Raw genomic sequence first — 22,702 nt, forward strand, 5'->3', positions numbered from 1 at the left:
TTTTAGCTAGGATTTTAACATCCATATTTATCAGGGAAAGCGGGCGATATGATCCGCAGTCATTTAAGTCTTTATTGGGTTTTGGGAGGGTTAATAATAAAGCTTCCCTCAGCATGGGCTTCTTCGTACATCTCGTCCAAGTGTAGAAGGAATTAGTTACTTACCTGTACACTATAGTTCTCCAGTATTATCTTTCATAGATTCACATGCTTGTATCTTCCCCGTCTCACGGTAACAGAATGACCAAAGCAGTATCATAGAGAAGAAAACTGCATAGAAAAGCCCATAGGGACTGTAGTATTTGGTAACCAGACCTCCTCATTGTTTGGTCCAAAAGTCAGCCAATCAGCATTGCTGCCCTGCCCTCACACTCCCCAGCAGAATCTTCCTGCCTCAGATTTCCGTCCCCGAGTGAGAGACATGGATAAATACCGAGATAACAGGTTCTGCCTGAGAAACGGAGAGGTGGCCGGGCGCATGTGAATCTATGAAAGATAATACTGGAGAACTATAGTGTACAGGTAAGTAACTAATTCCTTCTACAGTATGACATCTTTCATAGATTCACATGCTTGTATCAGAGTAGTAAGTAGTGCCCACAAAGCCTGCAGTGTTTCCAGGATAGAACCCAGAAGGAAGTTCTGCAGCTGAAACATTGTAAGAACATGATCTTAAAATACACAGGGCAGATAGGAATAAAAACCAAATTCCCCTTTATAACATATTGTGCAAGTTCTCGAAAGAAAACATATTAAAACCATCTATAACGAGAGCAGATTGTATATATATATATAAATATACTGTATAGAATATTAACAGAGAACCAAAGTATACCTTATTGAAATAGACGTTTCAGAACAGCTTGACCCACTGCCGTGTCCTCTTTCCACGCAGTGTCCAGACAGTAGTGCTTGGTAAATGAATGCACACTCTTCCACGTCACCGCTCTGCAGATGTCGGGCAGAGACACTCCTGCGAACAAGGCCATCAATGTCGCCATCTTCCTTGTGGAATGAGCATTCACTCTGGAATGAAGCGGCTTTCCAGCTTTTTCATGACATTTCATGATAGCCGATGATATCCATCTGGCGATACTCAGTCTTGACAGAGGGAGCCTTTTCCTCTGTCCTTCAAATGCAATAAATAACTGTTTGGATTTGCGGAATGTTCTTGTTCGTTCAATGTAGAATTTCAAACATCTAGCTATGTCCAAAGAATGCAACGCTCTTTCTGCTTCAGATGAGGGATTGCTTAAGAAAGTAGGCAAAATAATTGGTTCGTTAAGGTGAAAAGAAGTAGGGACTTTGGGTATAAATGTAGGATTTGTCCGTAATATAACCCTGTCCTGGCGAAATTGAAGAAAAGACTCTTCCACTGAAAAGGCTTGAATTTCGCTAACCCTCCTCGCCGATGTAAGGGCTAGCAGCAGGGCTGTCTTCCACAAGAGGAATTGTAAGTCTGTCTTGTGTATAGGCTCGAATGGTGGCCTCAGAAGTTGTGCCAAAACTGTATTGAGGTGCCAGGGTACTTCCGACGGTAAAATGTACTCATTCCATTCCTGCCCCGTAGAGTCTTGTATAAGTTCACCTTCCTCAGGTTGCTCATCATCATCAGTATCCGTCAGATCGTCCCTGATCGTTATCACTGGTGGTGATCTCACAAACTGTTCATGAGGAGTAGATTGGGTCTTTGGAGGTTGCGTTGTAGCCGCCGGCGTAGATGACGGAGGCGCATTTGCCTCTGGAAAACGACGATAATAGTCGTTAATTATGAACCTCAGGTCAGAGACCAGAGAAACAGGTACGGAGACTGACTCTTCTCGCGACTCCTCTCGCGATTCTTCTTGTTGCTCATCATCCTCATTATAGTTACAAGTCTCCTGGAAAGATTCATATCTTGTAGATTAAGACTGAGCTCTCTCCTTGAAGGAAAACACCTCCTCTTCATCTGTGTCCTGGCTCTTTATTCTAAGTTGTGAAGAGCTATATGCCGCTCCTGAAGACTCCTCCCCTTCTGAATCCTGCAAAGAAGATGGGGGTAGAGGCGAAATCTGCGTCCACGACATGAATTCTGCAGATTTGCTTATGGTCGCCGAACCACTCGACGACTGAAATGAGCGAATGGAGATCAAAGTCTTCGACTGTGGTGATTTAAATGCCTTTGTCGTTGAAATTACACTCTTCGTCGACGGAGCCGTCGTCACCAAAGCCATCGTCGACGGGACCGTCGTCGACGGTTTCTTCGTCGACGGGATGATCAAACTCGTCGACGTAGTCGTTGTCAATGCTGCCTTAGTTCCTGTCGTCGACGCAGCTGCCGTCGTCGAAACAGTCGTTGTCGACGGTGAGGTCGTCGACGGGGCTGAAGACTTTACCACAGATTTTGCAACAGAAACCAGGGAGCTGGTCGACGGAGCAGACCCTGCCCCTTTCTGACCTGAGGGCTTCTTGAGGGGAGTAAGAGGGAGAGATGACACCTCCTTCCCCTTTGATTTAACCTTCTTAGGCTCCACCTTTTCCTCAGAATGTGAGGCCTTTCTCTTTTTAGGTGTTAAGTTAGTAGATTCCTCTAGTAAATCTGATGCGGCCTTCTTCTTTTGAAGCCACAACAGCAAACGAGCCTCTCTGTCCCTCAGAGTTTTAGCAGAGAAGGTTCTACAATATTTACAATCCTTGGCCACATGCTTAGGATGAAGACAATATAAGCAGTCCTTGTGAGTATCTTCAGAGAAAAGCCTAGCCTTCCCACAGGATCTGCAAGGCCTGAAAAGCCTCTTTTTAGAGCTTTCAGCCATTATGAAAGAAAGTAGGTACACACAATATCTTAATACAGATGATAAGATAGTTGAAATTAAAAGGTCAATAGTTCACACAGGAACAGCAAACTAAGCAGAGCTCAGGGAGACTCCTTTCTCACACGAAGGCGGTTGGAAATCTGAGGCAGGAAGGATCTGCTGGGGAGTGTGAGGACAGGGCAGCAATGCTGATTGGCTGACTTTTGGATCAAACAATGAGGAGGTCTGGTTAGCAAATACTACAGTCCCTATGGGCTTTTCTATGCAGTTTTCTTCTATATGATACTGCTTTGGTCATTCTGTTACCGTGAGACTCCCATCATGACGACGGGGAAGATACAAGCATGTGAATCTATGAAAGATGTAATACTGGAGAATCAATATATCTCTAAATTCTTTATAAAATTCCCCTGGGAGCCCATCTGTGCCAGGTGCTTTATTATTTGGGAGTGAATTTATTGCCTCAACAATCTTGTTACGCGTAATGCGGTGGCCCAGGAATTCACGGTGATTATCCAATAGCCACGCTAATGCTATGTCATCAAGATATTGATCAATTTCAGGTGGGGACGTGGTCGATTTCGTGGAGTAAAGAAGAGTATAGTAGTCAGTGAAACGGTCTAGGATCGATGGCATGTCATATACTGTGTGATAGTGTCCTACCTGGACGCCCCCCCTCCACGTAATTTCGCATCGTATATCTGCGCAATATATATTTGAGCTCCTCCTCAGCAAGTTTGTTATATATGTCAATCTTTTGTCGGATGTCCGCCAGTATTTTGTGATTTTGCGTTGTTGCAAATGCTGCTTCGAGTTGACGGATATAACGTTCCACCAGTGAGAGTTGTTGCTAGATATTCTTCAGGATGCCTGCATGTTTACCTATGCAGAGGCCTCTGATTGTGACCTTAAAGGCCTCCCAAAGAGTCTTCGCACTGTTCACGGTTCCCATGTTTAAGGCCTGGTGTAGTTCGACACGATAGACCTGATCCAGTAGGGCATTTGAATGAAGACGCCAGGTAAACTGTCCTGGGGTGTATGTGCGGATGACGAGCTTCAGGCAGACAGGTGCGCGGACTGATAGAGCCCTGGGCATATGCTCTATTTGTGTGGTCCATGTACTGGGGTCATGTGTAGCCAACCAAAAGTCTATTCTAGACCATGTATCATGTGCCGAGGACGTGCAGGTGCCCTCCCTATGGTAAGGATGTCTATGACGCCACAGGTCAAGCATTGCCTAGTCCACCATACCTTCTCTTAATACTTTGGTTGATTGTTTCCCATACCGGTCATTTCCGGTGGATCTGCTGAGAGACGGGTCAAGGCATGTGTTGAAATTGCCCCCCCCCCCCCAAACAATAGCAGTGGATTCAAGTTCACGTAGTTTGGCCCAGATGTGTGAGTAGAACATAGGATCATCAGCATTGGGGCCGTATGCGGTGACTACTGTCAGCACCGTACCCCCAAAGTTGCCTTGTACTATAACATAGTGTCCCAGATCATCTTTGATGGCTTTGAGAAGTGTAAAGGAGATGCCGTGTCTAATGAGAAGCATTACTCCTCTAGCATAATTTGAGTATGAGGACGCCATGCAGTACCCTGCCCATCTGGCACCCACCCTCCCCTCTGTACCTGTAGGGAGGTGCGTCTCCTGTAGACAAGCTACATCTATCTTATGACGATCCAGGACAATCACAGGGGTGGACGCCCCATAAAGGCAAAAGAGTAAGGCACAACGAAGCCCCTGATATCAGGAGATGTCTCTAATTCCTTGGGCAGGTCCCCATATATATCATACAGTATTGACAATACCCCGTAGAACTATGAAGCTGTAACACTCAGCGCATAAGGTCCACTTAGCTGTGACCATCTGGCACGCATGATGACTGTCCTCAACTGAATTCTTTGGCATTGCGCCGGCTCGCGTGGTGTCGCAGCCATCCCACGCAGAGCCTGCTCCTCTTGTCCTAGCCCATGTGCCAGTTGAGCACCATTTCAAGTTGTTAGCAGTTACTTTGGTTTGCCGCGTTTCAGAGCTGATTCTCGACGCATGGGTGGTTTGCAGTTATTACACGTCTGAAGTGGTCACCTGTTCCTCGGGGCTTCCACTGGGCGAGCACCGGTGCACGCTCTGGGTCCCTTTCTGCTGCAGGAATGATTGCACGTGCTTAGGGTCGTTGTAAACCTTTGATTTCCCACCGTCCATCATCCGTATTCTGGCAGGGTATAACATTGCATACGGAATGTTCAAATCACTGAGCTTTTGCTTTACAGACAAGAACTTTTTCCTCGACTCCTGGACAAGCTGCGCGAAGTCTGGGTATAGCAAAATGTCCATTCCCTCGCGCCTCAGGTTGCCCAGTTCTATGGCCTTGCGCAGGGCTGCATCTCCGTCCCTGTAATTTAGGAGTTTTGCTATTATCCGTCTCGGTCTAGCCCCCGTCGGTGGTAGTGGAGCCCTCTCGATGATGAAGACTTCTGAGAAGGTTTCTCGGCCCAGCAAAGTTATGAGCAGGTTTTCCACATACCTTTCCATGGGGCCTGTGTTAGTTGTCTCCGGCACACCCACCAGGCGAATGTTATTATGGCGTGATCTTGCTTCGGCATTCTCGGCCCTAGCCATGAGCGCTGATAGTTGTTTGTCCATCTTACCCTGTCTGTTCTCCATTTGTGTCTGAGAATCTTTGGCTTCACATATGCGACGCTCTGCCATGTCAATCCGCTCCGTATACCGGTCCAGACGCTCCGTTATGCGGTCTACCCTGAAGGTGAGAGAGTCCAGCTTACCGTCTATATTTGTGAGAGCGGCCTGTATCGCCGTGAACATGGTATGTATGTCCCCAGCTGTGGCATCAATCGCCGGTTGTCCTGCCTGCGGCAGTTGCGAATGGTCCTCATGTCCCTGCTCCGTCGCTTTTTTTTTTAGTTATCAAACGTTAGCTTGGGCTGATTTCTGTCAGGATTGCCCATATTGAGGTAGGCAGTGGTGCGTCAGCAGCCGCCCTGCTCAGAATTCTCAGGGAGGCAATGCCGTTTTGTGTGGTAAGAGGTAATAGATAGTGGAGGGCTCTAGCGCGCTCTGGCAGCAAAAGGTTTGTGGACTGCACCTTTCTGCCCGCAGTCCCAGCCAGCGCTGACCCTGCTGAGGGCCCAGTATTACGCACCAAAGCCCGCCCGCAGCACCAAGAAGATCCGACTATCCCTCGTCTCTCTGCAGTGGAGCGGCAATGGCACAAGTCCTTGGGGGCCACACCTCCTCCGCACAGGTCTCAGTGGTGTTACACCCCTCGGTCACAGTGTCTGTCCTCTTTGGTCTGCCGCAGGCAGGAGATTCTCATAAGCGATGCGTCCACTGGCCCCGCAAAGGCCCAGGGTGCTCACTTACCCGCCGAGGTCCGCACGTGCCAGCCGATGGTCCGCCGCAGCCAGCAACCCTCAGCAGAACTCCAGTAAAATGCCTCGGCCAAACCGTTCCTCAGGCTCCCTCCGTGCGGCGAGGTGGGGCAGCCCTCTCCAGCGTGCGTGCTCTGCATCACGGGCCGGTCCGCACACAAGATCGCTGCTTAGGCTTCGGCCGCAGGCCCCAACTTCAGCGGACGAGTTATGTGCTTTGTGGAGTGGCTCGAGAGTCCACAGGTAGGTGATTCGCAGGCTGTCCCGGACAGGAGAAGGGTCCTCAAGGTGTGGGGACGTTTCGGGCTCCTTATGTGCAGGATATCTCTAGGATTGTATTTACGGCTAGAGGAGCACGCTTAGGAAGCTGCCATCTTGCAGCGCGGTTGGCTCCGCCCCATCCTCATTCAGCCAAATCTTTAGCCAAAATGTTAAAGGCCGTAAGGCCAGTAAATCACAAAGATAGGCCACCCCCAGATCTTCATGAGCCACCATATTCGAAATTCCTCAAGGTACACCTAGTAAACACTTCGAAAAAGAGTTCTCATCTACCTGTAACTCATTCGTGGAAACATAAGCCCATATTTTGCTGCCGTAAGCGGCTATAGCGACACTTTTGGCCTAGTATATCTTTAAAAGTGCAGCAATCGGTCTCCTGCCTAATTTGGAAGCAAAGTTTAAAACAGCCGTATTTGCACACACTTAGGGCCCGATGTGGGTAAATCTAATTTACCACTTTTAAAATACTGAATCATACCGATTCGGTATTTAAGAAGTGGTAAATTAGAGGGGGGGAAATGTAGGTAATTCTGATTTGGTAAATACCGAATCTGTAAGATTCGGTATTTACTGATTCTGTAAATACCGAATCGGTATCCCCCATTGATTCCTATGAATCGGTAAATACAGAATCAGTAAAATACTGATTCTGTAAATGCATGCCCTACATCTGAAAACCCTAATACCGGTCGGAAACGGCCAAAATCGGCCGTTTCCGACCGGTATTAGGGCTCCTACATCTGGCCCTAGGTCTCCCCTTTTCCTCTGTTTTAATGGGCCCCAGTTCATTTGATCATCCATTCGGACCCCCAAGTACGAAAAACGTCAGTTCGTAGAACTTGAGCAGATCCAACAATGAATTGAAATGCTTTTTCGAGCGAAGTCCCACCTCCATCACATATGATTTAGAATCATTTATTGACAAGTCCAAATTTGACATAGAGGAGGAAAAGAGGTCGAGCAATGTTTGTAACCCTTGCGGTCCTAGATAAAAGTACAGGGTCATCTGCATATAATAAAACAAGGCAGATCTTGTCTGCCTACCAGCGGATAATCTACCATTGTCTTCATTAAAACGTTGTCTAAATCATTAATATACAGATTAAACAATAAGGGAGGTAGAATACACCCTTGGCGTACTCCTCTCCTTATTGCAACCTTGCGAGAAACCCTTAGATCTTGGGGGAATTTAACCTGCGCCTTGGTAGATTGGTTGTAGGTTTTTCCTAAAAGTTGACAATAGTGCCATCCACCCCCATAGCCACCATGGCCTGCCAAAGTTTAGCCCTATTCACGTGATCAAACACAGATGGCATGTACATAAAAGCTAGGTAAATGGTTCCGGGGTGGACCACTGTATATTTGTTCAAGATCATAGATAGATAAGGCATTGGGCCCAGGGCGAAACCCATATTGAACATACAATAGGATAGCATGTTCCTCTACCCAACTAGCCAGCCTTTCCAGGAGTACTCAACCTACCATCTTTTCTACTGAATCCAGCAGTGAGATTGGTCTATAGCAGTGGGTGCTATCTCGGTTGCCCTTTTTAAAGATAGGCACTATCATAGTCATAACCCATGATTCAGGGCAACCTGTCCCTACGGCAGCATTCATGACTGCCTTAAGGACTCGTGCCCAAAAGGTTGGGTCTGATTTGTAAAGATCTGGCGGAATACCATCAAGTCCCGGGATTTGTTGCTCGAAAGCCCAACAATGCCATCTTTAACCTCATCTATGTTTAAAACCAATTTGGTGGTATCTACCTTGTGACCTGAGAGGCAATTTAAGTCAGGGGTACACTGGAATATAGCTTCAAAAGGAAGGACCCACTCTTGTTCAGTAATGTGGGCACCCACCACACTTCTTTCCTCATTATTCAAGAAAGGCTAATAATTATGCGCCAGAACCTGTAGCTGGCCCTCAACATATTAGCCTTGGGTAACTCCCTCCAAACTTCCTCCTTTAACATGGACTTCCGTTTTGCCATTTCCCACTTATACTCCCTTTTGCGGATTCTGATTAAAGTCAAATCTCTTGGGATCTTGTTCAGAGCTTCCCTCAGCTTCCTAGCAGCCCGGGAGCAATTTGAATCAAACCACTTGGGTTTCTGGATAGCTATTCGCCGATCCGGGGCACTTAAAATGTCACTCATTTTGGCAGAAATGGTATCAAAAGCACTAATCACCTCGCCCGGGGCCATTGACGGAGTAGTGCACAGGACTAACTCTTTAGTGCATGTAGCACCTGGGGATATCTGGGCCCATTTGAGATTTTTCCCACCATCTGTAGGTCTCACCACCCCACTCTGCCCGGCCCCTCCTCTATGTGACAGTAGAGGCCCACAAAGTTGTACGCACAAGGGATTATGGTCACTGTATACACTAGCGTGAATGTTAAATCCTTTAAATAATTCAAGTAAAACTGTTGATACCAAGATGAAATCAATAAATGACCCCCTCCTTGCCCTTTAAAAGATGGTATAGGGGCCTTACTATGGGGACCAATTACGCACATGAGGAACGATAAATCACAATCATGTAGGAGATCATTCAGCGTGTCACCTTGTAATGTGTGTTCAATATGAATTCCCCTTGTTTATAACGCTGTCAATACCACGCGGGTAGGTAACAACGCGGATGTTACATCGTCCGTGTTGTTAACACGCATGGCATTACATCGCAACTTGTTTCTATGACTTGCGCTAGATGGAGCGCAACACAAAGGAATGTGCTGGATTTTAAATCCAACACATTCCCTACTGTTGCGCTAACTGGAGTAGGAATAGTAATTTATACTATTGCTAAGTCCAGCGCGCCATCTAGTGGAAGTCGTAGAAACGACTTGCGATGTAAAGCCATGCGTGATAACAACACGAACTATGTAACATGCACGTTGTAACCTACTACGTGGTAATGTATGTCGTAGTAACGTCCTACATTCAAGGCAGCATTACAATGTTTCCTTAAAAAAGAGCCCAACAGAGAGATATTGCACACACCCTTTGCACAGGACAGTGAATTATAAAAGTTAATAATACCCAATTTATGCCACCCCTTACTCAATACCAAGGATTGTAAACATGGGTTCTCTGTCGACAGAACTGATATTGTGCACTCTATAGCCAAAGAGATGTAGATATCCAGGCCTCCTCTTGATCTTCCTGCAGGAGAGGGAGAAGCCAGACCAGAAAAGCATTTATAACCCTCCAATGGTAAGCTGCTTCAGGACACCATGTTTCCTACAAGCAAATCCCACTATACTGCTTTATAAATAAAATCCACAAGGGATCCACAGATTTGTTAATAAGATCGGCTATGTTCCATGATATAAGGTTGTAATCAGTCTCTCCCATAGTTCCAATATTTTGCCATGTGATTTCCTGCTGAGTAATGAGAGTCACAGAATCCTTAGAGACAGACACTCTAAATCAATCACACATGTCCATAGTATCCAGGGGTGCAAAACGGTTTGAAATCTCCATAAGGGGTCAAACTGGCCGCTGTCCATCTTGTGCTGCCCAAAGCGTATGATTGGAATAAGAATTTAAGTTTGTATACCTGGGAGATAAGTAAGCTGAGTATGGTGAAATCTGCCTGTTCAACACGACTCTGACAATATTCCGATGAGTATTACGCCCAGAAATCTCAGGGTTGAGGAAATATAAATTTTTGGTCAAGTTATGTTCCCTATCGTGTACCCCATCGTCTCCGTGTACGAGCTTAAAGTGCATGTAACTTCCCTCCTGTGCCAGCTATGAAGACGCAAATACATTTGCGTCCAACGTTAACATGTCCTCTTTCAGACCCACCCAGAATAGGTTGAATAGTCCGTTCCTAAGTATGCCATGCCAACGTCTTTTTGTGGTGTACTTTACACGTTTTTCAGCTCTGGTGAAGCAGGCCCTGAATTCTGCCATCGAGCCTTTTTTTTTGCTTTCTGACTCTGAAAAGCCTCAGCCCAGGCTGTCTCTGTACCCGTGACCTCTGCCTTACTCCCTGCGCGGCTCACCGCGTTTAGCTCAGCCTGCTGCCTGCCAAGACTGAATTCAACCTTCGAGTTATCTGTTTCCCTCTCCGAAAATGCATTCCTGCCTACTAGTTTAAGTAAACATCCCCCCAGCTGCAGAGCGAAGGGCCTGGCCTTACTGTCTCCGTGCAAGTGATTCATAGCCTTTGTTACCATGGAAGGCCCATGCCCCCCTCGCATCTCATGCAGACACTTAGACGCTTATACACGCACTCACAGTCAGTATAGAATAGCTTCTGTCCCAGAGACCTTTCCGCCCAGATAGTATGGTTCCCAAACATCAGATATCAGATATGATAGAGGTACGAGTTGATCTGACATGCCAGACTTCTGTCTCTTTCCGCCATTGTAAATGTCAAGTCCCCTGCACCCTCCAGTTTCACGTCAATCACACGTCATGCAGCTGCGCGCGCATCCAGGCCTCAGATTTCTGCTGACATTGCAAGATTCTGCTTTTTGTTGCCACCCCTTTATGACACTTACATGTGACGTTTCTAGCACACACCTCTATGTTCACGCCTAGTTCACACCTTCTAATTACGTATCATTACCACGTGTGTGTTTTATCTTGTTTCTCTCAGCTGTTACGCCTACTGTATTGGTTTCTATAATGTAACTTAAGTATATAAGCTATGTATTGTCAATAAAATAGCGCTCTATCCCTTCCTGCACCCCAGTGGTGGCAGGAACAAGATATCCGGTCATAACCATTCCTTTTTAAGGAATAAAATCCCTAAGAACTCTAACACCACGGACTCTGCCTTTTTCTTTCCGATTGAGTTATTATTGATTAAGTACTTACCTGCATAGAAATTAGGACGGTAAATCAAATATTTACCACAGGGTTATAAAAGAAAACAAAGGGGAGACTCATAATGGATGACTGGGGGCCAAGCAGAACATTATTTGAAGCTGTAACCACAATCCTTTCAGCAATATGAGATCAATTGAAGTTAATAATGAGAGGCACCCTTGCAGAACTTGGGGGAATTGCCTACCCAGTTGACCCTTCGCACCATATTGATATTTTTCTCTACCCTTGTGCCTAGCGCTGTATTACAAGAAAACCAATGTAAAACTTTGTTTTTCAGTTGAGAATAGTCCTCCTTAGCACCATTGGCTAGAGTTGGCACATTTCACAGGATCACAACATATGGCGTTGCCTCAGGTGGAAGATGTATAACAGTTAAATCCTGCATGAAGCCCTCCCCTGCCCCCAGAGATGGCTCTCTAGCTATATTACTCTCAAGAGTGGGTTGGTCATGTGTAGAGGGCCTACCACAAGGCCCGATTTCGAACCCGGGTTTGAAACTGTGTGCCTACGCCCCCGGCCTGAGGTCCTACACTCAAAGACAAGAATCTTCGCCTATGGAGCGATTACCCCACTACCTCTAAAAGGGAAAATTGTGATACCCATCCGGGCAGATGAGGCAGAAGTAACAGCGACGGTACACATAATTGACCGGGAAGTCGACACCCTACTAAGCAGCCACACTGCTGAGGACCTAAAACTGATTGCGTTTGCTAACCGTATCAGAGCCCATCAAGTGGATGAGCTGCTGGAGCGCTTCCCTGAACTGTTCAAAGGACTAGGCTGCATCAAGTGCGACCCCATCAAACTCCATATCGACAAGTCCGTCTCTCCCACTGCCCTGCGCCACAGGAGGATACCGTTCCACCTTCGGCCGTTAGTAGAAAAAGAACTTGAGAAACTCGAGAACCTGGGAGTTATCGAAAAAGTAACAGGACCCACCCCATGGGTTTCCCCCATGGTCATAGTTGAGAAGCCCAAGCAACCAGGTGAGATTCGCCTATGTATCGATATGCGGCTGCCAAACACCGCTATCAGAAGAGAGAGACACTTGACGCCCACTATGGACGACATAGTGGCCGATGTGAATGGCTCGAGATGGTTCTCGAAAATTGATCTCAATGCAGGCTACCATCAACTGCCCCTTGCAGAGGAAAGCCGTTTCATCACTACATTCAGTACTCACCTTGGCCTCCGGCGATATAAGCGCCTCAACTTCGGAATATCATCGGCAGCGGAGGTATTCCAGAATACCATCAGGGAGCTATTGTCAGGTTTGCCAGGGGTAATTAATGTCAGCGACGACATTCTAATCCACTCTGCCACCGCGTCCGAACATTACAAACATCTGCGAGATGTCTTGAAAAGGCTGAGCACACACGGAGCAACACTCCACAGAGACAAATGCCAATTCTTTCAATCCTCAATTGAGTTTTTTGGTTACGTTTTTAACCAAGAAGGAGTTCAAATCGACCCAAGAAAATCCAAGTCCATAAAGGATGCTCCAGCGCCGAAATCACCAACGGAGGTGAGGAGTTTCCTCGGGATGGCCACGTACTGTGGCCGGTTCATACCGGGCCTGGCAACCCGCAGTGAACCCCTCCGAGCACTAACGAAAACGGAGACCAAGTGGCAATGGGGCACGAAAGAAAATGAAGCCTTTCAGGGGATAAAGGATGCCCTCCTTGAAAATGCAACACTATCATACTTTGACCCCGCCAAGCGGACCGAAGTGATTGTTGACGCCAGCCCGGTGGGCCTAGGAGCAGTTCTGACCCAAGAACACGAGCCTGGTCAGTGGACGGCCTTGGCTTTTGCCAGTAAGGCGTTGACCCCGACCGAAACCAGATACGCTCAAATCGAGCGGGAGGCCCTGGCAATCAAGTGGGCCTGCAGTCATTTTCACCTCTACCTACAAGGACATTCATTTGTGATGGTAACCGATCATCAGCCCCTAGTGCCTCTCTTCAAGGGCACCGCCCCCCATCCGCCACCACGCATTGAGAGGTGGGTGATTCAGCTTCAAACGTACGGCATGGAAGTAGTGTACAGACCGGGAGCCAAAAATCCGGCTGACTACTTGTCGCGCCACCCACTACCCCAAGAGCCAGTGCCTGTTGATGATGACTGCACAGAATACGCCCAGTGGGTAGCACTCACGTCCTGCCCTCAATGCATGACCATCGAGGAGATCAAGGAGGCGACAGTGGATGACAACCCGTACATGAGGTCGTTACAAGCCGTACAGGAAGGATCCTGGACTAACTACCTACACCCTCCTGACACCTGGACAGCATCAGACAAGGAAGCCCTCACGAAGTTCTGGCACGTCCGCCACGAAGTCAGCGCCACGGAAGAGGGGGTGCTGTTGAGAGGGACACGTCTGGTGATACCAAAACGCCTCAGGCACCGAGCCACCCAACTTGCTCATGGCGGCCACCAGGGCTCCACGAAAATGAAGGCACGCATGCGTGAAAAGGTGTGGTTCCCTGAATTGGAAACGATGGTGGAGGACTACGTGAAAAACTGCATGTCCTGCCAACTGACGAGCGATCCCGAAAGGCCGGCCCCGATAATTACTGAGGAAGCTTGCACGACCCCCCTGGACCAAAATCAGCTTGGATTTCGGGAGCTTTCCGGGAGAGGGACACACATTGGTAGCTATCGACTCGTACTCCAAGTACCCCCTAGTTGAGAGGGGGCAATCCACGGCATTCACACACGTGGGGCCGGCGCTAGAAAGACTGTTCTCCATGTTTGGTTACCCTGAGGAGATAAAAAGTGACAATGGCCCACCGTTCCAGGGAGCGGAGTTCACCACATTCTTGAAGGTCAGAGGTATTATCCACCGGCGCATCACACCCCAATGGCCGCAAGCCAACGGGGAGGCAGAAAGATTTATGCGGACCCTAAACAAGATGTTCAGGATCGCGGTGGTAGAAGAGGCCGACCCTGAACAAAGGCTACATGAAGTCCTAAGGGAATATCGAGGAACTCCCCACTGCACCACCCAGAAGAGCCCGTGGTCCCTCATGTTCCAGGGCCGACGCCGAGACCTCCTTCCTACAGCCCCGGAGCCGGCGCCGCTTACGGGCAACATGAGGGAGATTCAGGAACGTCGACGCCAAAATAATCAGAGGGCGAGCCAGCGACCTAGAGCAGCACCCCGACGCCTATGCCGAGGGGATCGGGTAGTCATCAGGAACAGGCGTCCTGGAGGAAAGTTCCAGACGTTCTACGAACCAGGCCCGTGGACTGTAACTGCTACGAAAGGGACCATGGTGACCGCTAGAAGAGAGGGGGAGGAAGTATCAAGGAACACATCGTGGTTCAAAGTGGTTCCCCCTGGGCCGAGGGCGAACACAGAAGACGCGGATGGAGCCAATGAGTCACCCCGAGCCGCGGCACAAGAGGAAGGAGGCAACTCATCAGCTGACACCCGAGGGCCAGTGTCGGAGTCTGAAGGTGGACTCTCAACCATGTCCACACCCATCACGAATCCATCCCGCAGCAGAGAGCAAGGGCCGGATCACACCCCACGGTACAATCTAAGGCCCAATCCACCCCCAAGTCAGAGACTAAAAGACTATGCCTGTCAGCTGAGACCCTGAAGTCGTCATCCAAGGGACACGCAAGTACAGAGCAATTGATTAAAGTTGGTGTAATGTGATGAACATTTATGGTCTGGACGTTTTGCAAAAGTTTATGTAGTTGGATAGAGATGTAGTGCTGTTAGCACTCTAGTGGACGCACGTTGCACGCATCCCTACATCCGCAGGCCAGGCGTGGCCTGCGGGGCTGAATAAATGGAAGGCGTGCGCTCGGGCACGTCACTTCCGACTGGTACCAAGTGTGTGACTCACTGGCCACCGCTGCGCGCTGCCACCCCTGCGCAAGCAACCAGTCCACCAGGCAGGCCCAGTAACCTGCCACACCACAGTGTCTATGTTTATCAGAGCTAGTGGACGGTAAGATTCATATTTGTCCACTTCTTTGTCAGGCTTCAACAGTGTGACTGTTAACGCCTCCCGCAGTGACACTGGGAATATCCTCCTTTGATATGCCTCTTCATACATAGCATGGAAACATGGGGCCAACAACTGCCCATATTCTTTATAGATCTCACCTGGCAGTCCATCACTTCCAGCTGCTTTGCCATTTGGGAGTCCAGTTATAGCCTCTTTTATTTCCTCCAGGGTGAGTGGGTGTGTTAAAAACTCTCTTTGCCCCTGAGATAGCCATACCAGTGCAACGTCCTCTAAATATTTTTGTGCTTCCTCTTCAGATGCGGAGGGCCTATCTTCATACATGCGCTCGTAAAAACTAACAAATGTCTTCGGAATGTTGTGTGTAATATAACTAGTATGACTTAGCTTACCGAGTCACAGCAGTCTCAGCACTCTGCATTTGTGAGTCCGGCACCAGGCGGTGCATGTCTCATCATGCCGCAGTCCGAGTTAGTCCCCCCTTTTCCCATCCGAAGATGATCACTGCTGCTTGTGACTATATATTCCAGGCACGGAGGTCTCTCATGTCCAGTTAGCTTCAGAGACCTGCAATGTCCGCTTTATCTCCAGGTCCCCCTCCACATGCCCTATTTAATTCCTATTCAGAGTCACAGTCCCATTCTGCGATTTATTTCGTTTTCTCTGCCTGGTCCAGCTTTATCAGATACAGCATAGTGTCCCTTTGGGTCGTCAGTATTTTCGAACTCCCATCCTGCTGTATTCGCAGCTGAGCCGGGTACAGCATGCCGTACTGCATTTTCATATCCTGCAATTTGAGCTTTACCTGTTGAAATTCCAGGCGAGCCGTCTGTACTGATGTGGTCAAATCTGGGTACAGCGCTACCTGATTCCCTTGATATGATGGAACTCCGTTTTCCAGCCCCAGTCTGAGTGCTGTGTCGCAATCTCTGTAATTCAGCACTTTGGTAATGATTGGCTGTGGCGGTGCGCCTAGGACCGGGCGGGTAGCCAATGATCGATGCGCGCTCCACAATCAAACAGGAAAAAAATGTTCCACTCTCCGTAAGCGTGGTTTCCACATGTAGTTAAAGTTTGCCCATGTTCTTGGACCCTGGAACCCCCATAATACTAAAATTATTTCATCGTGAACGGGCTACCAAGTCCACATTTTTTGCTTGGATGACTGCCAGTAACTTCTCCATACCGGTGCATGTGTCAGCTACCACCTCGAGCCCATCCTTTGCCGTAGATATCCGTTATTCGGCTTCCTGAATTCTAGCGCCATGGTTGTCTAGCTTACTTGCCATCGCGCCCATTCTCAGATTCAGTGCATCGATTTTGCCATTGAATGATTGTAGGCTTTGCTACATTGCCTGCAGCATCTGCTCCAACGTGGGGCTATTGCCATCTGCCATGTCCTGTACTGGATCAGTTAGGGGGTGGACAGTTGTTTTCGTAGCACGTCGCGTTTCAAAATTAAGAGTCGCCTGTTGTCTGTGCGCTTTCACATGTTACCCCGGCACCAGTGCGTCTCACCGTAGTATCAATGGAGCAAGCCTTTGTCGATTCTTTCTGCTGTTGCAGCTCCTATGGGAGCCAAGCCCGTGCCAGGTCTGAGTCTGCTTCCTCACTGTGTCGCTCGCGGCGATCGGCAGCTGCACCTCTCACACTTCCACCAAATCCTCTATTGAGTGTTAGGTAGTCTAGATCTCTGCAGCTGCTTCACATTGCATTGGCCTGTCTCCGGCCTCTATTTATTTGTGGTAGTCCACGGAAGCCAGAGCCTGTAAAGTGACCAGCCTGAAGTCTCTTCTATTCCACTAGCGCACAGCTGTATCCCTCTCTCTTTCGCCGTGCTGTCTTAACAGAGCGTCACACTCATCTCTGAGTGTATCCCGGCCAAACCCCCGGCGTCTTAACCCCACCGCCAGTGTGATTTGTGCCCTACAGGGCCCTTCTTCAGCGTAGATGTCTGTCAGATATGGGCCTCAAACCCTCAGATCGATGCACAAGCCTCCCTCGCTGTATTTAGCTGTGGGTTCCTGCCTGCCCCCCCAAGCTTGTCTTTGCGCCTCTCCGTTTGCACACATCGCTCTGCAGCGTACCACCTCACAGCTCGGGTCCAATCAGGGCCCGATAAGCACCACGTCTCTAATGCCCGCGGAGATCCACGCAGTTGCTGCCTCCTTCCAGCGGCTCTGGCCAGGCCTTGCCGTCTTAGAGCATGCTGCCAGTCAGGCTGACGTTCTGTGTTTGCTGGTCTCCTACCCTGACCAATTTCTCTGGGCCTGGTGTCAGTTTGTTGTCATGTGGGCTGGTCACACGCCGCAGCGCCACTCAGCAAGACCTTACTTATACACGCCTTGCTGCAGCCCCTTCAGTCACTGGCTAATACTACGTGGCCCAGACCTCCGCTCCTGTGACACAGGGGTCGTCCGGCCCTTTACCCAAAGGCAGCATGCTGCTGCCGCCACACAGTACCTTGAGCTTCAGCTCTAATCCCCAGCAGTCAGCTCTCTAGCTGCGGCCATGCTCAGGGCTCCGTCGCGGCTGCCATTTTGTCAGGGTCGGACGTGACAGCTAGGATTTGAGCTTCTCCTCCACAGAGCCCCCGTTTTGGAGCTTCCTATCGTGCCCCAGCCAGCAAGCTTGTGATAATGTAATAACTTAAACTCGATAACAGCTGCAAATGTAGGACTGCTCACCCTGGCCGACGGAGCCACACTAAATTGCAACCATCTTGCTCACGGCTCTCTAGTGCCTCCCCCACGTCTTCTGATATGCTTGACCCCGATGATCTGGTTCACCCCAGATTGGCGGAATGGACTCTGGCCCCAAAAGTGTCCTGCGTATATTGCGGGCAGTCTAAAGAAGCCCTTGCATAAAGAGGTGTGGAACTGCCAGCGTTCTGATTGCCCTAGACCCGCGCTGGAGGGGAAAGTCGCTCAGACCCCAGAGATTGACCCTAAAATGGTCACCTTCTTGGACAAATTTGTCAAACAACCAAAAAAAGGTATTGACAGGTCTTGGCAGTCATGCCAAGACAAACTCTTGGATGCTGAGCACCCTTGACAATGATTCTTGACATGGCGAAGGATGCAAAAGCATCGGGGTCTCTGATTTCTCCTGATGTGCCACTATAGATCTGTTTCGTACCCCTCTTTCCCACAGACTTTTAAACTTTGTGCACTCAGTACACTGAAGGCATACCAGTCTGTGACTGAGGAATTACGAGCACACTGGGAGAATCGACTGCTTATTGCTCCTACCAAGCGACCTCTGACCCTGCTCGCAGGCAGGTCGCTCCCCACACCACCACACAGCCGCTAGCTGCTTCGTGCCTTTTCTCTGCCGCCCGTCTGTTTTTCCGCCGTTCCCGCTCCTCCCGCCGCTGAGTCCCTGCGGCCCGCCCCCCTGCTTCCCCTAGGCCACCCCACTCCCGCCTCCCAGCTGCTCCTCCCTCCCTCTCCCCCTCTTAAGGAGACCGCGCAGTGGTGTAGGAGCCCTCTGACCCTGCTCGCAGGCAGGTCGCTCCCCACGCCACCACACGGCCACCAGCTGCTTCGTGCCTTTTCTCTGCCGCCCGCCTGTTTTCTCGCCATTCCCGCTCCTCCCGCCACTGCGTTCCTGCGGCCCTGCCCCCCTGCTTCCCATTGGCCACCCTGCTCCCGCCTCCCAGCTGCTCCTCCCTCCCTCTCCCCTCTTATGGACTTGGATATTCGATAAATAAATACACCTCCCTCCCCCAAGCACCTTGAGACCCTCTGGGTGAGTAGTGCGCCATACAAATTTTGGAACTTAAACTTGAACTATGGAGGCCGCGCAGCGGGCGCAAAGCGGGCGCGCCAAAGGCAAGCCCGTCTGTGCCCGGACCGCGCCCAGCGCCAGAACCCCTGGACCCCGCAAACGCCACAACACCAGACTCCGCTACGATGCCAGTACCCTTTACGCACTCAACGCCGGCCGAAACCACACCTGCTTCAAGCCGCCCCGAAACTGACTCAAGGACCTTTCTCCTGCCACACCTGCAGCTTCACCTGCGACAGAGCCACCAAACCTCCAAGGACAGGACCAAACCACCTCCGCTGCATACTCCGCACACAAACACGCCGTTTAGCTCTGGGATCTGCTCAACACCTCCGCCCAGACGTGGCCTTCCTGACGAGACCTGGTGGAACGACTCCTCGGCGCCCGACATTGCCAAAGCCATCCCGGACTGCTACAAGATCACCTGCAGGGATCACGCCAACGGAATCGGAAGAGGAATATCCATCGTCCACAAGTAAACCCTCAAGGTCGCGACCCACTCAGACGACACCCTCAACACCGCCGAACACCTGCACTTCCAGATCCACACCGACCCCAACACCACCCTCAGAGGCACACTCATCTACAGACCCCCTGGACCCCGAGCTCAATTCAGCAACTATATCGCCGACCTCGCCAGCACCCACGCACTCGCCTCCATGGACTACATCCTCTTCGGGGACCTGAATTTCCACCTCGAGAACGACAACTATGCCAATTCCGCCAACCTCGGCCTCAGACAATTTGTCACCGCACCCACCCACGTCGCTGGCCACATGCTGGACCCCGTCTTCTCCACAGGCACCCACGTCGCCTTCAACCACACCACCGAACTCCACTGGACCGACCACCGCTGCATCCATTTCACCTTCAAGAAACCAACGACGCACCACCGCACCCAACAGCTAACTCGCCGCTGCTGGAGCAAAGTTACTGAAGACCAGCTGATCACCACCCTCGCCCAAAACCCACCCACCGACCCCACCAACCCAAACACAGCATCCCGCAACGTGACAGTAGTTCGACGACTGCGCCAACATCCTCGCCCCACTCAAGAAACCCTCCAACAACCATGCAAGCAAGAGAGCCACCTGGTTCACCGACGAGCTCCAGACCTCCAAACGAGCATGCCGGAAACTGGAGAAGATATGGCTCCACGAACGCACTCCGGACAACCACGCAGCCCACAAGGACGCCACCCGCAGATATCACCACCTCATCAGATTAGCCAAGAGATCCTCCTGCAAAGACCGCCTGGATAACAACGCACACAACAGCAAAGAGCTCTTCAGCAGCGTAAAGGGACTCTCCAACCCCAGCGCCACCATCAACGACATACCGTCCTCACAAGAACTGTGCGACTCACTAGCCATCTTCTTCCACCGCAAGATCACCGACATCCATGACAGCTTCAACACCATGACCGCCCCGACTACGCCAAACCCCACCTCCCCTGTGAACACCACCAGCTCCAACCGCCAGACCTCCTGGTCCAACATCAACAACGACGAGACACGAAAGGTCATGAACTCCATCCACTCAGGATCGCCGTCAGACCCTGCCCACACCACGTATTCAACAAAGCAGACCAGCCATCACACCCCAACTACGGAAGGTCATCAACATCTCCTTCGAAACAAACAGCGATATTCCCTGAAAGCTGGAAACATGCCGAAATCAACGCCCTCCTCAAGAAGCCCAAGGCGGACCCCAAGGACCTCAAGACCTTCCAGCCCATCTCCCTGTTCCCGTTCCTGGGAAAGGTCATCGAGAAAATCATCAACACGCAACTGGCCCGCCACCTGGAAGACAACAACATCTTGGACCCGTACCCCAGTCCGGGTTCAGACGAACCACAGCACCGAGACAGCCCTCATCGCCGCCCAGACGACATCAGGCAACAACTAGACAACGGCGAAACATCAGCCCTCACCCTCTTGGACCTGTCAGCCACCTTCGCCACGGTCTGCCATCATACTCTAAAGACACGCCTCCTAGAAGCCGGAATCCAAGAGAAGGCCCTTGACTAGACCACGTCCTTCCTCTCCGGAAGAATCCAGAGCATCTGCCTCCAGCCCTTCCGATCCGTGGCCACCGGCATCATCTGCGGCCCCAAGGGCTCATCACTCAGCCCGACTCTGTTCAACGTCTACATGGCCCCCCTCGCACAAGTGGCGCACCAACACAACCTCAACATCATCTCCTACACGGAGGTACTCATCCTCTGAACCATCCCCTCAGCCTGGAACGATTCCTGGTGGCCGACCACATTGGGAACAGCACCAACAGCCACCGACCATGTACGCAACCTAGGCTTCATCCTCGACTCCACCCTCTCCATGTCTAAACAGATCAACGCTGTCTCCTCCTCCTGCTACAACACCCTCTGCATGCTCCGCAGGATCTACAAGTGAATCCCGACCGAAACAAGAAGAACGGTGACACAGGCCCTTATAAGCAGCAGACTGGACTACGGCAACGCACTCTACGCAGGAATCCCAGCCAAACACCTACGACAACCACAACACATCCAAAACGCCTCCGCCCGACTGATCGTCGACGTCCCCCGCCACAGACCCATCACTCCCCACCTGATAGACCTACACTGGCTCCCCGTTGACAAGAGGATCACCTTCAAGCTCCTCACCAACGCACACAAAGCACTCCACAACTCCGGACTAGCCTACCTGAACAGCAGGCTCAACTTCTACACCCCCACCAGCCAGCTCCGCTGCGCCAGCCTCGCCCTCGCTGCTGTCCCCCGCATCCAACGAACAACCCCCGGTGGCAGATCCTTCTCCTACCTCGCCGCCAAGACCTGGAACACCCTCCCTACCCATCTACGGCAGACCCAAGACCTACTCGCCTTCAGAAGACTCCTCAAGACTTGGCTTTTCGAGCAGTAGCGGCACCCCCTCCCCTCAAGGCCTTGAGACCCTCAGATGTAAGTAGCGCGCTTTACAAGTACTCTGATTTCTTGATTGATTGATTGACTGAGCCACATTGGGCGGTGTCTTCACCTACCATTGCCAGACGGGTATGGTGGGCCATGCAAGAAACTGGAATTGACATTTCACAGTTTGGGGCACACTCGGTGAGAGGGGAGATGGCTTCCAAGGTGCTCTTCCCTCAGTGCCCGTTTGGAGGACATCCTTAATACGGCGGTTTGGTCCTCCGACTCTACTTCGAAGAAGTTTTGCTTTAAGCAGGTCCCAAACCTGGCATCCCTGGTAGTGGAGAAGCTTTAAACTAGCCTAATTCTCGCCTCCCGTCCTGAGATAGAATAATACATTTCCTAGCTATTGTAACAGAAAGTTTCAATTCTATTAAGGACTTGGAAGGTGAAGATTAGACGACCCTTTAACATATTCTGTAGATTTCTGCCCAATACAGGTGGTATTTTGCGTTCATGTTATGGCCATATGGTTATATGGTTACTATTGAATGCATTTTCTCCCTACGTTATATGTCTTATTCTGATATACAGGTACAACACGATATTGATTCTGTTTGACTGCTTTAAAGTTGTAAGTTAATAATGTTAGTTCTGATGCCTTTGTTTAAATTCTTTTAGGATCAGAGCACCCCAAACTGGACTGATATACAGAGGATTAAGAGATG

The 22,702-nt window shown here is 50.1% G+C and overlaps 1 protein-coding gene across 1 annotated transcript in view; it reads right to left on the bottom strand.

Annotated features, from left to right (window-relative positions):
* The window catches only part of CFAP20 (cilia and flagella associated protein 20), a 524,034-nt gene that overhangs the window by 300,390 nt on the left and 200,942 nt on the right, over positions 1 to 22,702 (bottom strand). The window lies entirely within an intron of this gene.

This window comes from Lissotriton vulgaris, chromosome 12 (genome assembly GCF_964263255.1).
Source record: "Lissotriton vulgaris chromosome 12, aLisVul1.2, whole genome shotgun sequence".
In the NCBI taxonomy this organism is placed as follows: Eukaryota; Metazoa; Chordata; class Amphibia; order Caudata; family Salamandridae; genus Lissotriton; species Lissotriton vulgaris.